Genomic DNA, 23,316 nt, shown 5'->3' on the forward strand with positions numbered 1-23,316 from the left:
TCAGCTATCATTTGCTGTTGTGTTGTTGCGTTGTAAAGGGGAGGGAGTTGTTCACTGTGTGTTGTGTGTGTGTGTGTGTGTGTGTGTGTGTGTGTGTGTGTGTGTGTGTGTGTGTGTGCCCGCGCGCGCGCTCCTGTGTGTGTGGGTTTTTATTTTTTTTATTTTTTATTTATTTTATTTTTTTTTGAGTGAGAGAGAGAGAGCAAATATGTTTATAATCATCAATGACGGACATTGTATTGGTGCTATATGTTAAAAAGGGTGCCTAAAACATGACTTGTACTGTGTAAACTGGAAGTGGAAGTATGATTCCCTATGACATGCTTAAAAGCATTGCGAGCTCATTGAGCATTGTGGATACGTCTGTAAAATGGGCGTGTGTGTGTGTGTGTGTGTGTGTGTGTGAGTGATTTTCAATGTTCAGTGTGTTATTCGTTAAGTGTGTGTGAGTTCATGACCACCTACTAACTGTGATTTTTAATCGAAATTGTGGTTTCCAAACTGATGACTAATGTTATCGATCTTATTTTTTATCGATATTATCTTTGTTTCGGCGATATATTCAGACCTGCCCATAGGCTTCCTAAGTCGTGACGTAATCCTGCGCAGCAACGCATGGCAACAAACCGGCTGGCTCTAAACAGTCGAGAAAAATGGCTGACACGAACTCTATTTCCATCACCGCCCTTATGAAATACTTCTCCAATGAGCATAAAAGCGTGTCGAGAGGTCAAAACCATCATAAGTCAGGTCATGTTTTGACTTTCTCGTACTCGGATGGCATGATGTTCGGCAAAGTTCAAGCCAGCACGAAGAATAAAGAGTATTCTGTGAAGGTAAGTCGTTTCGTCTTCTCACTCTCAAATCTCACATCCCCGTAAAACTTCTTCTTCTTCTTCTAGGTTCCATGCCTGGTCCAGGCTTCGGATACTGCATGAATTATCTCTCTCCATTCCTCCCTGTCTCTTGCTTTTTCAAACAGCTCTTGGATTGTTAGGTTGGTGAAGCCCTTCAGTTGGTCTATGAGTGTTTTTCTTTGTCTCCCCCGGGCGCGTTTACCAGGTATTTTTCCACAACTTGCCAGGTATTCATTCTTATCTTTCCTTACTATGTGTCCGAAAAAGGATAGTTGTCGATCCACTATTAAGGGCATTAGTTTCCTTTGTTGGTATGTTTGTTTTAGCACTTCTTCGTTCGTTTTGTGTGCAGTATACGATATTCTCTGCATCCTTCTCAAGCACCACATTTCAAAAGCTTCAATGTTCTTTTGTGTTTCTGCATTTGTAGTCCAGCTTTCGCATCCGTATAACAAGATTGGCCACACGTAGCACTTCAAGACTCGGAATCTAATCCCGAACGACATCTGTTTGTTTTTCAAAATGTTTCCCAGGTCCATGAAGGCCTGTTTGGCTTGAGTTATTCTTGCTCGTATGTCTCGGTTACATCTTCCATCTGTTGTCACTATTGAACCTAGGTATTTAAAACTTTCTACGTTGGTAAGTTGCTCGCCGTGAATCGTTATATTGCAGGTGTTGTTGTTTTCGGGGTTTTTCTGTATTACCATGCATTCCGTTTTGGTGATATTCACTTCCATTCCCTTGGCTTCACTATCTACTACCACTTTGTCAACAATCTTTTGAAGTTGGATTTCTGATGTTGCAATGAGTACCGTATCGTCTGCGTATCTTATATTATTTATGTTGTGACCTCCTACTTTTATTCCCTCCATATTATTTATGCCCCTCATGATTGTTTCTTGGTATAGATTAAACAGATCTGGTGAGGCAACACACCCTTGACGGACTCCTTTCTTAATAGGAATGGAATTTCCTGTAGAGTTTCCGATTTTGATAGATGCCTGCTGGGTGTAGTATAATGTTTGCATGAGTCTGAGGTCTTTCTCATCAGCGCCAATGGAGTGCAGTTGTTTTAGTATTTCTTCGTGGCGTACTCTATCAAAAGCTTTTTTGTAGTCGACAAAACAGAGGTATAGTGGGGTCTGAACCTGTATAGCTCTTTCACTTAAAACACGGAGGAGGTATATTGCGTTCCTTGTCCCTCTGTCAGGTTGGAATCCATATTGTTCTTCTGCGATTTCGGGGTTAATCTTATTCCTTAGCCTGTTGATAATTATACGCAACAGTATTTTGTTGATGTGGCTTATTAAACTTATAGTTCTAAAATTTTCGCATCTGACTGCACCTGCTTTCTTTGGTATTGCTATGAAAATAGAGTTACAGAGATCTTCTGGAATTTTCCCAGTATTGTATATATTGTTGAATAATATGTGAAGTTCATCAATTGCTAGATCTCCTAGGCTTTTTAATACCTCTACAGATATTTCATCAGGGCCTGTTGCTTTACCATCCCTCATTCGTTCCATGGCATGTTCAATTTCACTTTTGGTGATGTTTGGTCCGCTTAATGGTTCTTTGAATTTCAGTGGTGGTTCATTTCTATTTGGATCATTGTACAGTTCGCCTATGTATTCTACCCATCGGCTTTCTATATGTTGTTCTTCAAATAGCAGTTCCCCTTGTTTGTTTTGGATACAACTTCCTGCTGCTTTGCTTTTCCTTTTCCCTGATAGTTCTTTTATTCTTTGGTGAGCTTGTTGGGGGTTGGGTTTGTATTCTTTTTCGATTTCGCAGCATTTCCAGTCTAGATAGTTCTCGTGTGCCTCGATGCATTTGGATTTAATGTGGTTGTTCAATGTTTGGTATTCTGCAGACCCTCTGTTGCATTTTCGTCTTTCTTCAAATAGGTTTAGAATTTCATTTGTCATCCATTCCTTTTTGCTGTTTATTTGAGCTATTGGTAAATGCTTTTCTGCAGTTGCTTTGACACACTTTTGGAATATATCAAATTGTTTTTCACATTTTTCGTTATCAGGTTCACTTTGGCTTTGTATCATGAGTGCATTTTCAAATTCTTCTCTCATTTTTGTTTGTATGCCATTGTCTTTGCATAACCTGTAATCCCTCTTTATTCTACCAGCTGTTCTCTGAATAGCTTTAAACTTTATCCTTACTGTACAAACAACTGGGACATGGTCACTGTCTACATCGGCGCCTGGATAGGTTTTGCAATTTAATATGCCATTTCTGAATCTTGATGATACTGCTATAAAGTCTATCTGGTTCCTTGCTCTGTCCCTGGTGATTGCCATGTCCAGGTTCTTCTTGGGTGTTGTTGAAACCAGGTGTTTGAAATCATTAATTTATTTGTTCTACACCAATCTGCCCAGATGTTTCCTCGTTCATTTCTGTCTCCGAGTCCATGTGGTCCGATTATGTCACCATCTCTGCCTCTGCCAATCTTAGCATTTAGGTCCCCCATTACCATAAGGACTTCTTGTGATTTACACATTCGTTTTGCTTTGTCTAGTGAATGGTAAAACTCTGTCATATCTGCATCTGTCGCCTCTTCTGTTGGTGCATAAACTTGAATAATATTGGTGTCAACTACAGGTCCTCTTAGCTTAACCAGCAAAACTCTGTCTGAGATTGCTACGTGCCCTTTGTAAAATTTGGTTGATTTTTGGTCTAAGATCATCCCTACTCCTTTTTGGAAAGAGGTTCCACCACTCCATATGATCTTATATGTCGTGTTGTTTTCTTGTTTTGACATGGTTCCCTGCTCTTTCCATCTCATCTCTGCCAGGCCAAGAATATTTATTTGGAGCCGTTTCATTTCTTTTAGAATGTTGTTTAGTTTTCCTTTTTGGGCACAGGTCCTGACATTCCATGTCCCAATTTTGGTTTTGTCACATTTGTGAAATTTATTTCGCCTAGTAATTGGCTGACGGTTCGGTGTGACCTGACGAACATCACGCTCCCAACCGAGCGAGGCAGCAGTCTTCCGTGAAAACATGCTCCCCTTTACGCTGTCACCGTTTAACTTTTTGGACTTATTCATGCAGTTAACTCGGCAAAGTTACAAGAATGGTTTGCCATTGCCTATTCTTGTCGCCCTCTGCAGTTGGCCAGCTTGACCTGTTACCGTTCGACACCACGAGGAGGTTGCAGTAGGGCTTGATGATGATCTATCTTTGCAGACTTGGCATCATCCATTTGTCGAACTCATCCATTTGTCGAACCGTAAAACTACTGTTGGACAATAATCAGTTTACTTTGAGTTTAGGCAGATTTAGTTTATCCAATGGAAAGATTTTACTGTTAACGTTCGATTTTAGTTAGTTAGTTAGAGAGAGAGAGAGAGAGAGAGAGAGAGAGAGAGAGAGAGAGAGAGAGAGTCATTGAGTCTTTGAGGTCTTGCTTCGCTAATTTTCGTTGCTATTGACTATAGTCTAGATACTACATACTATTTAGTATCGTATTGTAACCTTTATTATAATGCTCATATATGAGCATCACAATCACCAATCACGCTAGACATTTTATCATACTTCATGTGGTAGGCATAGGGGCAGCGTGGATCAGCAGTACGAAAAGGTACCGAGTTCGTTCACCCGCCGCTGCGCTGTGTGGCCTTGAGCAAGTCACCTCGCCCTAGCTCAATTTGCGGCGCTGCACCGCGGTTATTCCAGTCTTCTCTGGGAATAGACCCTAGAGATAAATTTCCTCTTTGGGATGAATAAAGGGAATCTTATTTATTTATTTAGACCAGTGTTAGTCACGGTAAACTAAACTTCCTATTGGGTTAAGGTGTAATGTAAATGTTGCAGCTTGAAACTCGAAGAAATCAATAACATTGTGAAATTGAATGTGAACTTCAATTTAATATACGAAAACAGATAAAATGGACGTTTCGGGTTTCCCCTTTATCAACAAAGCAAGATGAATGAAAGAACCACTTAATTTTTTTAAATTGAGCTTTTATATAGCGTAATATCCACTAAATGTGCTCAAAGTGCTTTACAAGGGGTCCCTGGCCAACAGCATCATTTAACATGTAAGACGGGACATGATGCCTGTTAGGCGATATTACAATTTTTTCGGACAGAGACAACGCTGTTAACGGCCAGGTATTCATTTGACACCTGAGTACGGTGAGAGATTGTGAGTAAAGAGCCTTCTCCAAGGACTCAACTATGCGCCGAGCGAGACCCAAACCCAGGACCTTCTGATTTGAAAGCGAGTGTCATACCACACGACCATAACAGACGTTTTATTAGTTTTTTGTTTTTTGCCTATTGAGCATGGTCGCAGCTCTAAATTTGAATCTTTTATTCTTTTACTTCCACAGATCTATCTTAATGATGCCTTGGGTTGATTCAGTCCAAAACTAATTTGTCATATTTTATTTAACAATGTTAATGACATTGAACATACATTGATACAGCAATGCCATAATTTGTCATGTTTATCATGTAAAATCATGTATGGGTGACCTACAAAACCATTATTTTGAATGGTGATTTGATGATAGAATTAAACGAATGAGAATACGTACGAAGCCTAAAAAGTGTCCACCAATGAAAGCATTCAGCGCCATTTTGTTGTTGGCTGAGAATGTAGTAATTACCATTCATTCGGTCTCTATGTCAACATAACGACACAAGAAAAACAACAAACAATATCAAAATCAACAATAAAATGTTTCAGAACTGTTGCGTATATTTATGGTACAACGAAGCTGTCAAAAAATGAAGTTAGAGAATGTGTGTAATCATGTATTACAATAACCTGTAATGTGTTTTCCAACCACCACATCATCTACTACTACAACCACCACCACAATATCATCACTAACACTGCTACTACAACCACAAGCCCCACATCATTATCACTACCACTACTACTACACCACCACCAGCACATCATCATCACTACCATTACTACTACAATCACCACCACCATATCATCATCATTACCACTACTACCACAACCACCACCACCACTACTACTACAACCACCACCACATCATCACTACCTCAACTTCTACAACCACTACCACAATAGCATCACTACCACTACTACCACAACCACCAGCACCACATCATTATCACTACCACTACTGCACCACCAGCAGCACATAATCATCACTACCACTACTACTACAACCACCACAACCACATCGTCATCACGACCACTACTACTACAACCACCACCATATCATTACCATTACCACAACTACTACAACCACCACTACCACATATCATTACCATTACCACTACTACTACAACCACCACAACCACATCGTCATCACTACCACTACTACTGCAACCACCACTACCACCATATCATCACCATTACAACTACTACTACAACCACCACAACCACATCATCATCATCACTACCACTACTACTACAACCACCACCACATCATCATCACTATCACTACCACTACTGCAACCACCACCACCATATCATCACCATTGAAATATTTCTTTTTTAAATTGAGCTTTATATAGTGCAATATCTACTAAATGTGCTCAAAGCGCTTTACAAGGCGTCCCTGGTCAACATTTAACATGTAGGACGGGACATGACGCCTGTTAGGCGATATTACCATTTTTCGGACAAAGACAACTCTGTTAACGGCCAGGTACTCATTTTACACCTGAGTACGGTGAGAGAATGTGAGTAAAGAGCCTTTTCCAAGGACTCAACTATGCGCCGAGCGCGAGGCTCGAACCCAGGACCTTCCGATCCAAAAGCGAGTGTCATACTACTAGACCACATAGCCGCATCATTACCACTACTACTACAAACACCACCACCACATCATCATCACGACCACTACTACTACAACCACCACCACCACCATATCATTACCATTACCACTACTACTACAACCACCACCACATCATCATCACTACCACTACTACTACAACCACCACCACCACCACATCATCATCACTATTACTACTACAACTACAACCACCACCAACACCACATCACCTCACTAACACTCAGTACTACAATCACTACCATTAGGTTTTGGAGCTTTACTTCATTTGAAATAAGGAAACTTCGGAATTGTATTTGGCATTGTGTTTATATATCATAATATAATTCTAATCAGTTATCTATTTAGAACTAGATACTATACAATATGTATGTCAAATACCACCCCAATTCCCCTTTCTTGTGTGCGGGAATTCCTCTTTCGGCATTGAAATTGAGTGTGAGAGAGTCATCACTACACACATAAACAACAGAAACAATTTAAAAACAAGACTATGACACGCAACCACTCACACACGAGGCTATACTATTTATCCCTTTCTCTATATAGAACAGGACAAGACAAACAATAGCTTGACTCTCGCTACACTTCGCATTGATGTTTGTCGTCTCACGAGTTCAACTCTCGGTCGACCTGTCAATACGTATTCCTTTTTGCCTCGGACGTAATCATTAATAGAATGTTGTGTGGTTTTGACCGTGAAGAAAACCTTGAGAAGTCACATTTATATCATTTTAGAGAGATCGTTTTGAATAATTTTGAGTTAAACGAGCTAGCAGCAACTTGTTTTCATGAACGGCCGATCAGCGCTTGTTTACTATAGTAACGCGATTTCCAGCCAACGTCTCAATGGCGGATATTTTTCTCATCGAGGCCACTGGTTGGTTAGCCAATCAGAGCACCGTACGGTTTCCATTGGGTAAATTCCTTGCCATTACTACAAAAAAAAAAAAAAAAAAAAAAACTCGTAAAAATACGAAATATTTTTTCACTTCAAGTTCAAATCAAAAATGTCTTTTTTTTTTCTTCTGCTGAAGAAAAAAAAAAGACATTTTTGATTCAATGCAATGTGTTAAATAGAAAACTGGTCCCATAACGTATCTATTCGGGGTTTTGAAGGCAATATATATATATATATATATATATATATATATATATATATATATATATATATATATATATTAAATATATATATATATTAATAATATAATTTTTCTAAGACATGGTTGTGGGAAGTATAGTGTATATAGGGATATAGGCCCCATGATAGCAATGTTCCCATAGCAATGTTGATTTCTTTATTATACATATAATACCCCATATCAGCATTAATATGGATAAAGGCCCCATATTAATGTTAATTTATTGAGTATATATACAGCATTGATAGGGATATAGACCTCATATTAATGTTGATTTCTTGAGTATATATAAAATACCCCGTATCAACATTTATAAGGATATCGACCTCATATTAATGTTGATTTCTTAAGTATATAGATATAAAATACCCTGTATCAACATTTATAAGGATATCGGCCTCATATTAATGTTGATTTCTTGAGTATATAGATATAAAATACCCTGTATCAACATTTATAAGGATATCGGCCCATATTAATGTTGATTTCTTAAGTATACATAACGGGTGTGGAAAAAGAGTCCCAAAGTTTGACCACCAGGCCATGTCTGGAAATCAAGCACAGATCAATCTCTAAATACCAAAGCGACAAATTTTGGAGCTATTATTCCCAAACATTAAAAACCTTGTTAGTAGTTTGGTTTATTAAGGATATAGGCCTTATATCCATCTTTACATTGCAGCATGTTAACATAGAGGTCTTTGTTACGACAAGCTGAACAGTCTTGCATTTGTGCTTTATTGTCACATAGGCGAGAATTTACGCAACTCACCCAGTCATAGGGCGCTGCAATGTAGTCGAGTTTGAATCATCATTTTCTTACGCCAAACGGCAACATGTTCTCAAGGTCATAGTCTATCTTGATGATAATATCAATCCAACACTCCCATTGAAAAAGCTATACAAACGACGCTAATATGGTCTGATCTCGTCAAATCAGAGGTACACTATAACACAAAATGCCTCCCATCTTTTGTTAGCTCTAGTTCAATAATTTCTAAAGCCTTTAATGGACCAATGTCGCTTCAATGACACCACAGGTCTAGTCCCAAAGACCTTGTTAATCCAACTTTCATTTGTAATGTTGTCAACCCCTAGTGAATTTCTCCTTCATATCATTATTTACAGCATTTTTCCAAGTTAAATAGATAGAGATAACCTGGCATACATTATAATAAATTGTAAAGGATTAACAAGATAGAGGAATTGCCAGACATTCAATGAAATTCCTTTTTACATTTAACATAATATCAAAATAAAGCAGCAAGGTGATGAAGTGCTGCTATTGGGACAATCTCAGTCACCAGATTAAACTGTCTATTATAAGATTCGAATTCAAATGTGCGGTTGGGCAGGAAAATGAGTCACAATGACCTGTTTTGATATTTGAGTTCGCCGTCATATACACTTCTAAGTATTACATAGCGACTACTTTGTACTTCTTATTGGTGCATTTATAACAATTAGAATTAGAAGCAGAATTATGGCTCGTCAAAGATGGAATATTGGGGAAGTAGCTGTTTACTGAACTCCAGTGATAGAATTCTGACTGCCTGCACTCACCAGCAGACAAGTCCCTAATTTTCTTGTGCCGCCACAAATAAAATCTCTTGAAAACATAAACATAGTAAAATGAAAACACAACAGCTTTTTCATTCATTTATTAATAAAGATCAATGATAAAAAAAAAAAAAAGATTTTTTAATGCCTAAACACATTGAGCATGGCAAATACAGTGAAGGTTTCGTAGTATTCATAAGCACCTGAAAAGAAAAAGAATGGAAAATCATTGGATCTTCAAATCAAATTAGAAGCGAGATATAAAATAGATTATTCATACCCTTCTTTTTCATGAAATAATTGTGAGAGAGGCTGTTGAATTAGAAGTGCACAACATCATAAATAAAATCTGATTTATTATTTTGCTTGCGGGGCTAAATCATCATCAGCTATTGTATAACGCTAGCTATGCTTTTTTATGACATCAGAAGAAAAGGAAATAAAATTAAGAGTTAAGCAAGTTCCTTATATAACAGTCTGCATACAGTGGATATCGCTTATACTTATAACGAGAAATCAGTTATAATGAGGCCGATACAAATCCCTCTTTATTTTCCTTCTAAATCCTTCTTAAATATGGTCACCAATATGGAAGTCCTAATTGCTGAAAAGTCACTATAATGTTGATTAAGTTAATCTGTCGACTTGTATGCGTGACAAAAATACTGCATAAAGACACCCATACCTCAACACTTTATTGCTGACCTTGCGATACAGAACCTCCATATTACCGGTACCAACATCACACATGTAATGAAAGGTTAACATCACATCAACATCATATAAATAATACCATGAAACTTAGTATCGAGTGTCAATGAGCGTGTTACATTCATACCCATGTCATCGAACAGCAAACACTTTGGCTATGGTCTCTCATTATAAGTCAGCTATAAAAAGGTAACCATAAGTCCCACCTCAATTTAAGCGGTGTCCACTGTATTACAGTCGACTCCCGATAAGCACAACTTGGTTAATAGCAACATTTCCCAGGAAACATAATCAATTCTATACAAAAGTCACTTGTTAATCGTAACTCCACTTCGGTTAATCGCAACAAATTGTTGTGGCGAGGCTATGACACTCATGAAAATCAAGTCAACAGAAATTTCAATTTTGTCAGCTATGACATGCGACCTTGAGTTACATTTTGCAATGCAGTGAGAGGGGGGAGTCCAGGGTGGTCCAAAACCTGTGTAAACTCAAATAACAAGTGTAGTAATATATAAAGAGAGCAGAAACTGAACTTCACTAAATTGCAACTGTTTCCCGTCTCCAGAGGAGTTGCGAATGACCGGAGTCGATTGTATATGTTTTGTTTTCAAATGATTTACATAGAACCTGTATAAAGACACAGGCTGCCTCAGCCTGCCTTGGATTTTATTTCATTCCTTACGACGTAAATGTAATAAATAGAAGAAAATGAATGACAGTGATATTTGTCGAGGAAGCATCTATTATGCAAACAAGTTTATGAATGAATCAAACTCAAAAAAATTCAGCAACCAGAGGAAAGTTAAACTTTCTAGCTCATTTTCAGTCAACAGTCCTCAAACCTAGAGCTACAAGTTAAACAATACAAAATATAATTGTGAGAAATAACTTACTGTTAGTGCTAGAAAGGAAACTTTTCAAACAGGTGCGTTGGTCTTGCCCAGAGCTATCTTTGTTGTGTCTAGAGATGTCAAATTCTTTATCTTGACAAATAATAATCACGAGGAAAGTTAGAATAACGATCACCCCAAATGACAAAATACTGTTTGAGAAAAAAAAATTGTTTATAGCTTATGGCATGACTACACTTGAACATGGTGTCCTCGAAATCCTCAGGACGCAAAAAAGTTTGGAGAAACAGTGCTCTATCATTACAACTTAAAAATAATTCAATGAGCAAGGAAAGGGGTTGTAGCGGGTGTCAGTGATGGGGTTGTTCAGTTGCTGGGGTAACTCGCACAGGGTTGTCTCAGTAAATGTGCGGTCACGGACTGCATTAAAAAAAAACAATTTTATTTATTCATTAATAGCGATGTTAGGCGTTCGATTTGGTTTGTTCTTAGTTGTATTAATAGAGCCTGCACTTTCTTCCCCCGCATATTTCATTGCCGCTTGCGTCTCTTTCCATTCATTGTTTGGATTGCTGTTTTGCTTTATTTTCCATAGACTTGAGTTAAGTTCATATTGGTAATGAATGCGACATTCTCGCTCATTTACTATTTTTGCCGTGTTTATTTTGACTGCCGTTTTACCTTTCTGTCTTCGTTGTCTGTACACGTTTATGTTGAAATTCGTTTTTACAAGTTTGTGATCGGATGTTAGCAGTGTACCACCGTATGATCGCGAGTTGGTTGAGTAGTGTTTATGGCGGTGTCGACATATGATATAGTCTATTTGGTTGTGTATTGTTATCATTTTGTCTTGGGTTTGGTCTTTCCTTTGTCCTACCCATGTTGTCTGGTGTCTTGATGGGTGGTTGAAAGCACTGTTTGTTATGAAAAGTTTTCTCTGTTCACAGAACTGGACTAATTTTTCTCCGTTATCGTTACGTTTTCCTTTTGAGTATGATCCTAAACATAGTGTGTCACTGTCGAGACGTTTTCCTACTTTGGCATTAAAATCTCCAGCAATTATTAATATTGATTTGTTTCCTATTTTGTTCAGTGTATCGTCTAGGTCTTTGTAAAATTTATCAGTTTCCTCTGGGTATTGTTTTGCGCGTTGACTTGTTGGTGCGTAAACATTTACGATTGAGATAGTGAACGTCTTCTTACCGTGATCGTCTTTGTTATTGTTATTCTGGTTCCTTGAATTGGTCTTACACTTAAGCTCAAGAACACATATTCGCTATTAACGATCTATCGCGGCAACAAAAAGAACTTAGGATCAGGATACAAAACACGAAAGACTCGGAAGAAATAATAAACCTGAAAACGGAACGAAACAAAATACTGCATTCAATTCGATCACTTACAATAAAACACAGAAACGAGGAATTCGAGAAAAAAGTGGAAGACATAGAAAAGTCCAAAAATAACGCATCGTCTATGTTCAAAGCGACGAAATCTCTGAACCGAAAACCATTCGAGAACCCAAAACTACAGGATAAATTTGGCAAACAGACAACAAATCCCAACGATATCCTTGACATTGTCACTGACCACTTCCAGCAGAAATTTCACAAACAAGTCTCACAAATATCGCCCTTCTCAGGAAACCCTAGAGACCTAAACAACCGCATCACAACAACTGAAGTTAGAAATAGCATAAAGTGCCTAAACAATAACAGATCCCCAGGCAAAGATGAAATTCCCACTGAATTGCTGAAATGCGGTACCTTCTCCCTGGATCTGAGCATTGCAAACATAATGAACAAAACATTCTCAACACACAAAGACTGGGACATAAACAGCGGTGTCCTAATTACAATACAAAAACCAGGAAAAACGAAGGGACCCGTAAACAACCTGCGCCCAATAACATAACTGAATACCATAAGAAAAACACTGTCAACTATTGTCCTCAACAGAATTAGACCGAAAATAGAAAAATATCTATCACATAGCCAAAGCGGGTTTCGCCAAGACCGAAGCACATCGGACGTTGTATGGACACATAAATGGTTGGCAGCAAAGGCACTCAAAGAAAACATATCCATTACAATAACCGGAATCGATATGTCCGCAGCCTTTGATACGATCGACAGAGGAAAACTTTTGGAGATATTAACAGACATAGTAGACGAAGACGAGCTCCGAATAATCCGATTTCTCCTCAGCAACACAAAGATACAACCCAGGATATACAGGGCCACAAAACAGACGCAGTTCGAAAGTAACATCAGAACCCCCCAAGGAGATAGTCTGAGCCCGATTCTGTTCACAATATACTTAGAACACGCTCTGAAAGAAGTTCGAAAAGTCATTCCAAAGCCAACGACTCATATTGAGAATGCAATCCCTAGAGAAATCGCCTATGCAGATGATGTCGATTTTATTGGATCAACACCAGCAAATATAGACATCATACAAAATACCCTCATGAAATATAACCTCCAAGTCAATGCCAATAAAACCGAATTTACAACAATATCGAGGAACAAAGAGGAATGGAAAAGAACAAAGAAAGTCGGCTCACTAATTGGAGACACCGAGGATGTACAAAGAAGAAAACAGCTATCAAACGCCGCACTCAGTAAACTCACCAATGTATGGATTAGAGGTGACAAAATAAAGAGAAAAACCAAACTGAAACTGTACCATGCTCTTGTAAAACCGGTACTTCTGTATAACTGCGGCACTTGGGCGTTGACAAAATCCGAAGAACATCTGGATGCCTTCCATCGCACACAGCTAAGAAGGGTACTGGACATCAAATACCCAAAAAAGATCTCAAATGAATCACTCTATAAGATCACAAAAGAAAGACCAATCTCCCTTGACATTTTACAACAACGATGGCAACTTTTCGGTCACATACTACGCAGGGACAAAAACATACCAGCTAACCAAGCCATGTCGGGATACTTCCAAAAACACGGGAACCTTTTCAGAGGAAGACCGATCACAACACTCCCTGTGATCCTAAACAAAAACCTCACAACACTTGGACAAAGCATTAGTCTCATAACGGCAGGGGACCTTGAAAATCTGAGAACCCTAGCAGAGGACCGGCAATATTGGAGACACCTCACACAGGAAATACTGGAAACAGCCAAGGCAACCCGATCTTTTGGTCGAGGCGCGAAAGGCATCTAAGTCAAGTAAGTCAGTTATTCATTTAAAAAAACAACTTTTCAAGGCAAAATTAGTTTGAGGAAAAAAATGGACAGAAAACAAAGACAAATAAAATTTGGGACATTTGTTGAATGAGGTCGAGAAAAAACAGTGTTCGAGTGTAGTGATAGCTTGTTTGTTATTGCTTAAGGTCTCTTGCAACACAATGTAGGATATATCAGAGACCGCTGAAACAAAAACATACAATTCAAAAACCAATAAACGATAATATATAATAAAAATAAGCTCATAACCTAAATAATCCTAAATATAATTATAGTAAGACTAAAAACTTACTATTTTTAGTCTTACTTTAAAAAAAAACGGGGAGCTGCAAGGTCTGGGCCGGACGTCCCGCTTGCTGAAAGGAAATTGATGTGCATTTCGAAACCAACACCTCTCATTTCCAGGTGCATTGATCGTCGCGTAATCGTGTCTGACAGAAATTATTGCATATGGCCTCTCATGTATTATTGTGTCCATAACAGCACCTTCCCGTGGTGTTCCCCGTTTCTACTGAGTTTGTTATGGGCGCGACCGAGTCCCCGGCGGTATAACTGGGTTAGGGAGTAGGTGGGACCCCTTCCTCTTAAGGTGCAGGAGTCAGAACCCAACGATGAGTGGTACACGCTCTGCTCCTCACCAACCCACCTCACACTCATTCTGCAGTGTGGTGTCTTCTGTATGTCCCTACTATACTTAATCCTTACTATACTATAACCTATATCCTACTGCCTTGTAGGATGTCGTCATTGGCTTGACAAAGGCTAGCAGAGTAAACTGCACACAAACCGGCAGTAGGCAACGGGAAACCACTGCTGTACTTTTCCAAGAATTTTCATGATGGCTGATTACTCATTAACAGATAACAGCGTCAAGGGGGTTCATGATGCGACTCTGAACACCTCGCTCGGCAGGGACAGCCATGATCAGCAGGTGGCATCCAGTCGTTATCCAGTGACTGTTCGTAAAGATACAAATAGAAAAGGTACATGGAATATAAGAACATTGTTTTAAACTGGTAAGCTAGAGAATGTTAAACACGAAATGGACAGGATGACATTTCAATTACTAGGATTAGCAGAAACTAGGTGGACAGAAAAAGCTTTAATCCGAACAGGGAACAAAACAATGATATATTCAGGAGGTTTAACTCATGATAAAGGAGTAGGAATTTTATTTGACCAGAATATCGCTAAAAGTATTAAAGGATGGTGGGGTGTTTCAGATAGAGTAATTGTAGTGAAACTAGAAGGAAAACCATTTGACATAGGAATAATTCAAGTACATATCCCTACACCAGCACATAATGATGAAGAAGTTGAGAAATTTTATGAAGATCTAGATTTTGCTATGAAGCAACTAAAATCACAGGATGTAAAAATAATAATGGGTGACTTCAATGCCAAGGTAGGCAATTCAAGAACAGAAGAAATAATTGGTCCGTGGGGGCTTGCAGATAGGAATGAACGTGGTGAAAGACTAATTGATTGGTGTAGAGAAAATGAATTCATTGTTTCAAATTCATGGTATAAACAACATCCAAGAAGAAGATATACATGGATAAGTCCAGGCGATAGAACTAGAAACCAAATAGACTTCATCCTAATACAGAAACGTTTTCGAAATGCAGTAAAATCAGTTAAAACCTTGCCTGGAACTGATTGTGATAGCGACCATGTACCTGTCATCTGAAAAATGAGAATAAATTTAAAAAGATTAAAGAAAGGAAAACATCAACCAAAATATGAAGTAGGATTTCTGAAAACAAATCAAGATCTTAAAGAAAAGTTTGTTATTGAGGTAAAAAACAAATTCCAATTGCTAGAAGTAGAAGATCTAACCGATACAGATGAATTATGGAATGGAATTAAAACCTCAATTAATGAAGCTATACAAGAAAATATACCACAAAAATCTAGAAATGGAAGTGGATGACTATTAAAGTGCTAGGACTAATGGAAGAAAGAAGGCAATATAAATCAGATGTAGAAAATCATAAAACCTTAACAAAGAAAATAAAGAAAAAATGTAATGAAGCAAAAGAGAAATGGATAAATGATCAGTGTCTAGAAATAGAAATAAAACAAAACAGTAATAGCAAATTTATACATGAAAAGATAAAAGAAGTCAGTGGCAAAAGAATATGTTCAAGCACAGGATGCATAAAAGCTAAAGATGGCAATGTTTTGATGGACAGAACAGATGTGTTGAATAGAGTATATAGAGGAACTTTTTTTATGATAAAAGATAAAAACTAACAATAAACAAAGAGATAAACAGGCCACCAATTTTAAAAGAAGAAGTAGAAGCAGCTATCAAAAAAATGAAGATAGTCAAAGCAACAGGCCCTGATAATATCCCAATAGAAATTATCATAACATTAGAGGATTTAGGTTTAAACACAGTGACAAATCTATTGAATAAGATATATGACATTGGTGAAATTCCAGATGATTTATTAAAGTCAGTGTTTATAACACTTCCAAAGTCACCAGGGGCCACGGAATGCGAGTTACACCGAACGATTAGTCTTAAGAGTCACTTCACGAAAATTCTCTTAAGAGTACTAATGAGCAGAATGAGGATAAGTATAAAACCAGAGATATCAAGAACTAAAATTTGGATTGGTCCCCGACAAAGGTACAAGAAATGCTATTTTCACCTTATCAATGTTGATGGAAAGATGTATTGAAGTCCGGAAAGACTTATTTATTTGCTTTATTGATTACTCAAAGGCATTTGATAAAGTTAGACATTGTGAGCTATTTAATATCCTTGAAGGACTAGACATAGACGGAAAAGATCTTAGAATTATTAGAAACTTATATTGGAAACAAAGTGCAGCCGTCAGGATTGAAGGAGAATTAAGTAAATATATACAAATTAAACGAGGTGTTAGACAATGATGTGTTTTTTCACCAGACCTTTTCAATATCTACAGCGAAACAATTATTAGAACTTTAGGAGATAGCCCAGGCATTAAGATCAATGGTGAGAATATCAATAATGTAAGATATGCAGATGACACAGCACTTATTCCAGACTCAAAAGAAAATTTACAACTACTCTTCAATAAAATGTGTCAGTGCATGACATAATCAGTCGGAAGGTGAAAATTTTGTATTTGTATTTTTTTTTCATTTTATGAAAGAATATGCTCCCCAGAGCAATTTAGTCTTCATTTGAAGTAAATCGGGTGATTTTTCATGAAGTTATGATCAGATGTTTGGGAAACGTATCCAGCAACTTTTCTAAAATTTCCTACTTTTTCAACTTGACTAGCTGTAAAAAATCTTAAGAAGTGAAATTGAGCTTTGACATTTCCCGAAGATGTACAAAAAGCGTTGATTTAATCATTTATGGCAAGAACTCATTTTGGATAAAAATTGACCTTCTAACTAAGCTTGGCAATATCTCAGTTCACAACCTTTTCACCATCCGACTGATTATGTCATTCACTGCAACAAATAGTCACAGAGACTGAACGTATGGGGTTATACTTAAATGTAAAAAAGACAGAATGCATGGTTGTATCAAGGAGAGAAAGAAATCCAATATGCAACCTAATAAGCAATGGAAAAACTATAAAACAAGTTCAGGCATTTAAATATCTTGGATACATAATAACTTCAGATGGCAGATGTAACACAGAAATAAAATGAAGAATTGCAATAGCTAAAGATAGTTTTAATAAAATGAGTCTAATTTTTAAAAACCACAATATCTCAATGACAACAAAACATAGGCTTTTGAAGACCTACGTATGGTCAGTATTATTATATGGCTGCGAAAGCTGGACAATTACAGAAGACATTAGAAAAAAACTGGAGGCAACAGAAATGTGGTTTCTTAGAAGGATGTTAAGAATCTCATGGACAGAGAAGGAAACTAATGAGGAAGTATTAGAGCAAGCTGAAACTAAAAGGGTATTAATTCGTACAATAAGAAAAAGACAAATGCAATTTTTAGGACACCTAAATCGACATAAATGTATTGAACATATTGCTCTCACAGGAAAGATAGAAGGTAAAAAGAGTAACGGTAGACCAAGAAAAACATATTTGAATAGTTTGAACAGCTGGGTGACAAAGAAAGAGAAGAGTAATATTAGTTTTCTGAGGTTATCTGATCAGAGAGATGAATGGCGTATCATGATCACCGATGTCTGACACAGACTTGGTACTTGAAGAAGAAGAAGAAGACTAAAAACAAACGTAAATATGATTTACAATGAAAACAATATCATCTGCCATACAAGATAACGAACATAGAAGGAAAAATAAGAGAGATGAACAGAAGGTGGGAAAAGTAGGGGGAGGGAAGAAAAAAAAAAGACACCCTACCAGCAGCGCATGTTAACCACCCCTCGACTGCATATTTTAAACCTCTAACAATCATTGATGAAAGTGGGTATATAGAACACTTAAAAATCAATTAATGGAAACAGTTTAAAAGGAATATTCGTTGATGAATACTTGTATGAATTAACACCCAACCCTATTTTCTGTAAACAGTGAACCAGTCACCCTAAGTGACCTTGGTGCTGATGGCTTTCGAACAGCCTGGTTGACCAATGTAATGTTGGCCAAAATGTTGTTATTGATGCTACAAATGGGTCTGATAAACACGAACAACTTATTGTATACAATGAGCACCTACTATCATGGAGAGCCAGCAAGCTGATCTTAGAACATTCACTATCACTGTCACTGTCACGGTGTGAGGTCTGGTACTGAGTATTCTTCGTTTATATCATCCTTGTGTACAGAGTGGGTCTGGATCTCTGGATCCAATTCCATTCCTAAGTAAATAAAAGAAAAACTTAATTAGTGTACACGATATACACAATACATATTTTTAAAATGTGCACCAGCATGTGAAGACTCTCTGCTTATGTCACTGAATGAAACACATTGCACAATGTCACGTAGATAACTCTCTCACATGTGGGTCATCTCAGAAAGTGTTAGAGTGGAATGTGGGCATTCGTAAAAATGAGTTGAATGAAATATTTTTTTACATTTAAATTCAACACACATCTCTTTATCACAAAATTTAAATGACAAATATCAAGATCATCTTGGAAAAGTGGTAAGTCTGTGTTAGAACTTGTTTCAGTGTCACTATCTGAGTCAGACTCTCTGTCATCACAGTCCTCATCGGAATAGGGGATTGACTCATGAAAACAAACAATCCCGTGTTAGTGATAACAAAATGTAATTGCCTCTTCAAACTATTTCATTCACACCCCATCCCTTCCTTAAAAAAAAGCAATAGAAAGATCATTTACAAAAATAAGCATATTTCACATACCACAAAAGCATGATACGATAGACTGATAGAGACGCTTGTGGAATTTGAACTGTAGACTACTAAAATTAACAGTTAAATAATGTCAAAATCTGTAAAATAACAAACCTGATATTCATTTTCAAGACTTGGGCTTGAGTCACGATGATGATTAAGCCAATGCTGGATTTTGGTAAGAAGACTCTGTTGACAAAACAATTTTTAAAATCAATTCGGCACTGGTCCCTAAAATGCTGGCAGCGATGATGGTTGTTTATGATGATTTAACAATAGAAACAAGTTGCCACCTTAGAGATTTGCTGCACAGTCATAGTCATATTTTGTAAACAGTAATTTATTATAATTTTTTTTTAATGGGGTAGTTTTTTAAAACAAATCCTAAGTGACTTGTGACGTGGACACTGGAATGTCTTTTCTATCCTAATTCTACTAATTTAAACAAATGTCACAATAACACGTAAATAATTAACACAACAGAACATGCTGTCTCTTGAGGCATAGAACAACAGGTTTAGAGCCATAGAAATACATTACATGTTGTATTTGAAACAGGCAAAATAGTAAATCTAAGGAAAAAAATGACACCTCCTCTTTTAACTATAATTGATGTATAGATCTCATGCCCTTTCCATTACACAAAAAAGCATGAGCGGTATAGGACCAAATTTTAGTGACGAAGAGAATGATTTGCTCAAGTTACTTAGACTTATCCCATAATATATTGACACCTGTCAAATACCAATAAAAAATGTGCATGATGAGGGAAAATAAACCAAAACCAAAACCAAAAATAACATTGATTGGAAAATAAACCTCCCAAAATAATCAAATTCAAGCAACCAAAGTTAAGACGCCAAGGTGGCAACTTCATATACAACTACTACAGCGATGACAGTGACAGTCAAGATAGCAGAGATGCCAACTTTAAATTTGGCTCACAGGAGTTTCAGCCACAACTCGTAGGAATTTCAACGCCGAAAGAGGAATTTCCGCTCACAAAAAAAAAAAAAGGAATTGGAACGATATTTGGCATTGTGCTTACATATTGTATAGTTCTAAATAGATAACTGATTAGAATTACAGTGTATATTATGATACATAAACACATTGCAAATTACAATCCCAAAGTTTCCTTATTTCAAATGAAGTAAAGCGCCAAAACCTAAAGGTAGAGATTGTAGTACTGGTGGTAGTGAGGATGATGTGGTGTTGGTGGTTGTAGTAATAGTGGTAGAGATGATGAAGATGTGATAGTGGCTGATGTTGTAGTTGTAGTGGTAGTGATGATGATATGGTGGTGGTGGTGGTTGAGGTAGTAGTTGTAGTGATGATGATATGGTGGTGGTGCTGGTTGAAGTAGTAGTTGTAGTGATGATGTGGTGGTGGTATAGTGGTTGTAGTAGTTGTGGTCGTGATGATAATGATGTGGTGGTGGTTGTAGTAGTGGTGGTAGTGATGTTGATGTGGTGGTGGTGGTGGTGGTGGTGGTTGTAGTACAAATGGTAGTGATGATGATGTGGTAGTGGTGGTTGTAGTAGTAATGGTAATTATGATGTGGGTTGTAGTAGTAGTCGTGGTAGTGATGATAATGTGGTGGTGGTGGTTGTAGTAGTACTGGTCGTGATGATGATGTGGTGCTGGTGGTTGTAGTAGTAGTGGTAGTGATGATGATATTGTAGTGGTTGTTGTTGTAGTAGTGGTGGTAGTGATGAAGATGAGGTGATGGTAGTAGTTGTAGTAGTATTGGTAGTGATGATGATGTGGTGGTGGTTGTTGTAGTGGTGGTAGTGATGATGATGTGGTGGTGGTTGTAGTAGTATTAGTGGTAGTGATGATGATGTTGTGTGGTGGTTGTAGTAGTATTAGTGGTAGTGATGATGTGGTGGTGGTGGTGGTTGTAGTAGTAGTGGTAGTGATGATGTGGTTGTGGTGGTTGTAGTAGTAGTGGTAGTGATGATGTGGTGGTGGTTGTAGTAGTAGTGGTAGTGATGATGTGGTTGTGGTGGTTGTAGTAGTAGTGGTAGTGATGATGTGGTGTGGTGGTGGTGGTTGTAGTAGTAGTGGTAGTGATGATGTGGTTGTGGTGGTTGTAGTAGTAGTGGTAGTGATGATGATATTGTAGTGGTTGTTGTTGTAGTAGTATAGTAGTAGCATTAGCAGTAGTAGTAGTAGTAGTGATGATGATGATGATGATGATGATGATGTGGTGGTTGTAGTAGCAGTGGTAGTGATGATGATATTGTAGTGGTTGTTGTTGTAGTTGTAGTAATGAAGATGAGGTGATGGTAGTAGTTGTAGTAGTATTGGTAGTGATGATGATGTGGTGGTGATGGTGGTTGTAGTAGTGGTGGTAGTGATGATGACGTGGTGGTGGTTGTAGTAGTGGTGGTAGTGATGATGATGGTGGGTGGTTGTAGTTGTGGTGTAGATGATGAGATGTGGTGGTGGTTGTAGTAGTAGTATTAGTGGTAGTGATGATGATGTAGTGGTGGTTGTAGTAGTGGTGGTAGTGATGATGATGTGGTGGTGGTTGTAGTAGTGGTGGTAGTGATGATGATGTGGTGGTGGTTGTAGTAGTATTAGTGGTAGTGATGATGATGTTGTGGTGGTTGTAGTAGTATTAGTTGTAGTGATGATGTGGTGGTGGTGGTGGTGGTGGTGGTTGTAGTAGTAGTGGTAGTGATGATGTGGTTGTGGTGGTTGTAGTAGTAGTGGTAGTGATGATGTGGTGGTGGTTGTTGTAAGTGTGGTAGTGATGATGTGGTTGTGGTGGTTGTAGTAGTAGTGGTAGTGATGATGTGGTGTGGTGGTGGTTGTAGTAGTAGTGGTAGTGATGATGTGGTTGTGGTGGTTGTAGTAGTAGTGGTAGTGATGATGTTGTAGTGGTGGTTGTAGTAGTAGTGGTAGTGATGATAATGTGGTGGTGGTGGTTGTAGTAGTACTGGTCGTGATGATGATGTGGTGCTGGTGGTTGTAGTTGTAGTGGTAGTGATGATGATATTGTAGTGGTTGTTGTAGTATAGTAGTAGCATTAGCAGTAGTAGTAGTAGTAGTGATGATGATGATGATGATGTGGTGGTTGTAGTAGCAGTGGTAGTGATGATGATGATGTGGTGGTGGTGGTTGTAGTTGTAGTAATGAAGATGAGGTGATGGTAGTAGTTGTAGTAGTATTTGGTAGTGATGATGATGTGGTGGTGATGGTGGTTGTAGTAGTGGTGGTAGTGATGATGATGTGGTGGAGGTTGTAGTAGTGGTGTTAGTGATGATGATGTGGTGGTGGTTGTAGTAGTATTAGTGGTAGTGATGATGATGTTGTGGTGGTGGTTGTAGTAGTGGTGGTAGTGATGATGATGTGGTGGTGGTTGTAGTAGTGGTGGTAGTGATGATGATGTGGTGGTGGTTGTAGTAGTGGTGGTAGTGATGATGATGATGTGGTGGTGGTTGTAGTAGTATTAGTGGTAGTGATGATAATGTTGTGGTGGTGGTTGTAGTAGTATTAGTGGTAGTGATGATGTGGTGGTGGTGGTGGTTGTAGTAGTAGTGGTAGTGATGATGTGGTTGTGGTGGTTGTAGTAGTAGTGGTTGTGATGATGTGGTGGTGTGTTGTAGTAGTAGTGGTAGTGATGATGTGAAGCTGGTGGTTGTAGTAGTAGTGGTAGTGATGATGATGTGGTGGTGGTTGCAGTAGTAGTGGTGGTGATGATGGTTGTAATACTAGTGGTAATGATGATGATGTGGTGGTTGGAAGGGAGGGGGGGGGGTATCCTTGGAACAAATTGACCTCTCCGGAATTTGACGGAAGTTGCCCGGAGCCCGGAATTTTTTGCTCCAGACCGGAGTTTTTTTCCGGTGAAACCGGAGTTTTGGCATCACTGA

At 38.1% G+C, this 23,316-nt stretch overlaps 1 long non-coding RNA gene across 1 annotated transcript; it reads right to left on the reverse strand.

The window, feature by feature from the left end:
• Positions 1-9,442: 9,442 nt before the first annotated feature.
• LOC144978925 (uncharacterized) lies at positions 9,443-18,926 on the reverse strand. Its single transcript, XR_013646627.1, has 2 exons — positions 18,788-18,926; positions 9,443-9,559 (listed from the first exon to the last, which is right to left on the reverse strand). It is a non-coding gene; the product is annotated as an uncharacterized LOC144978925 (long non-coding RNA).
• Positions 18,927-23,316: the final 4,390 nt, after the last annotated feature.

Source organism: Berghia stephanieae, chromosome 8 (genome assembly GCF_034508935.2).
Source record: "Berghia stephanieae isolate SIO BIC M18660-M18661 chromosome 8, UCSD_Bste_1.3, whole genome shotgun sequence".
In the NCBI taxonomy this organism is placed as follows: domain Eukaryota; kingdom Metazoa; phylum Mollusca; class Gastropoda; order Nudibranchia; family Aeolidiidae; genus Berghia; species Berghia stephanieae.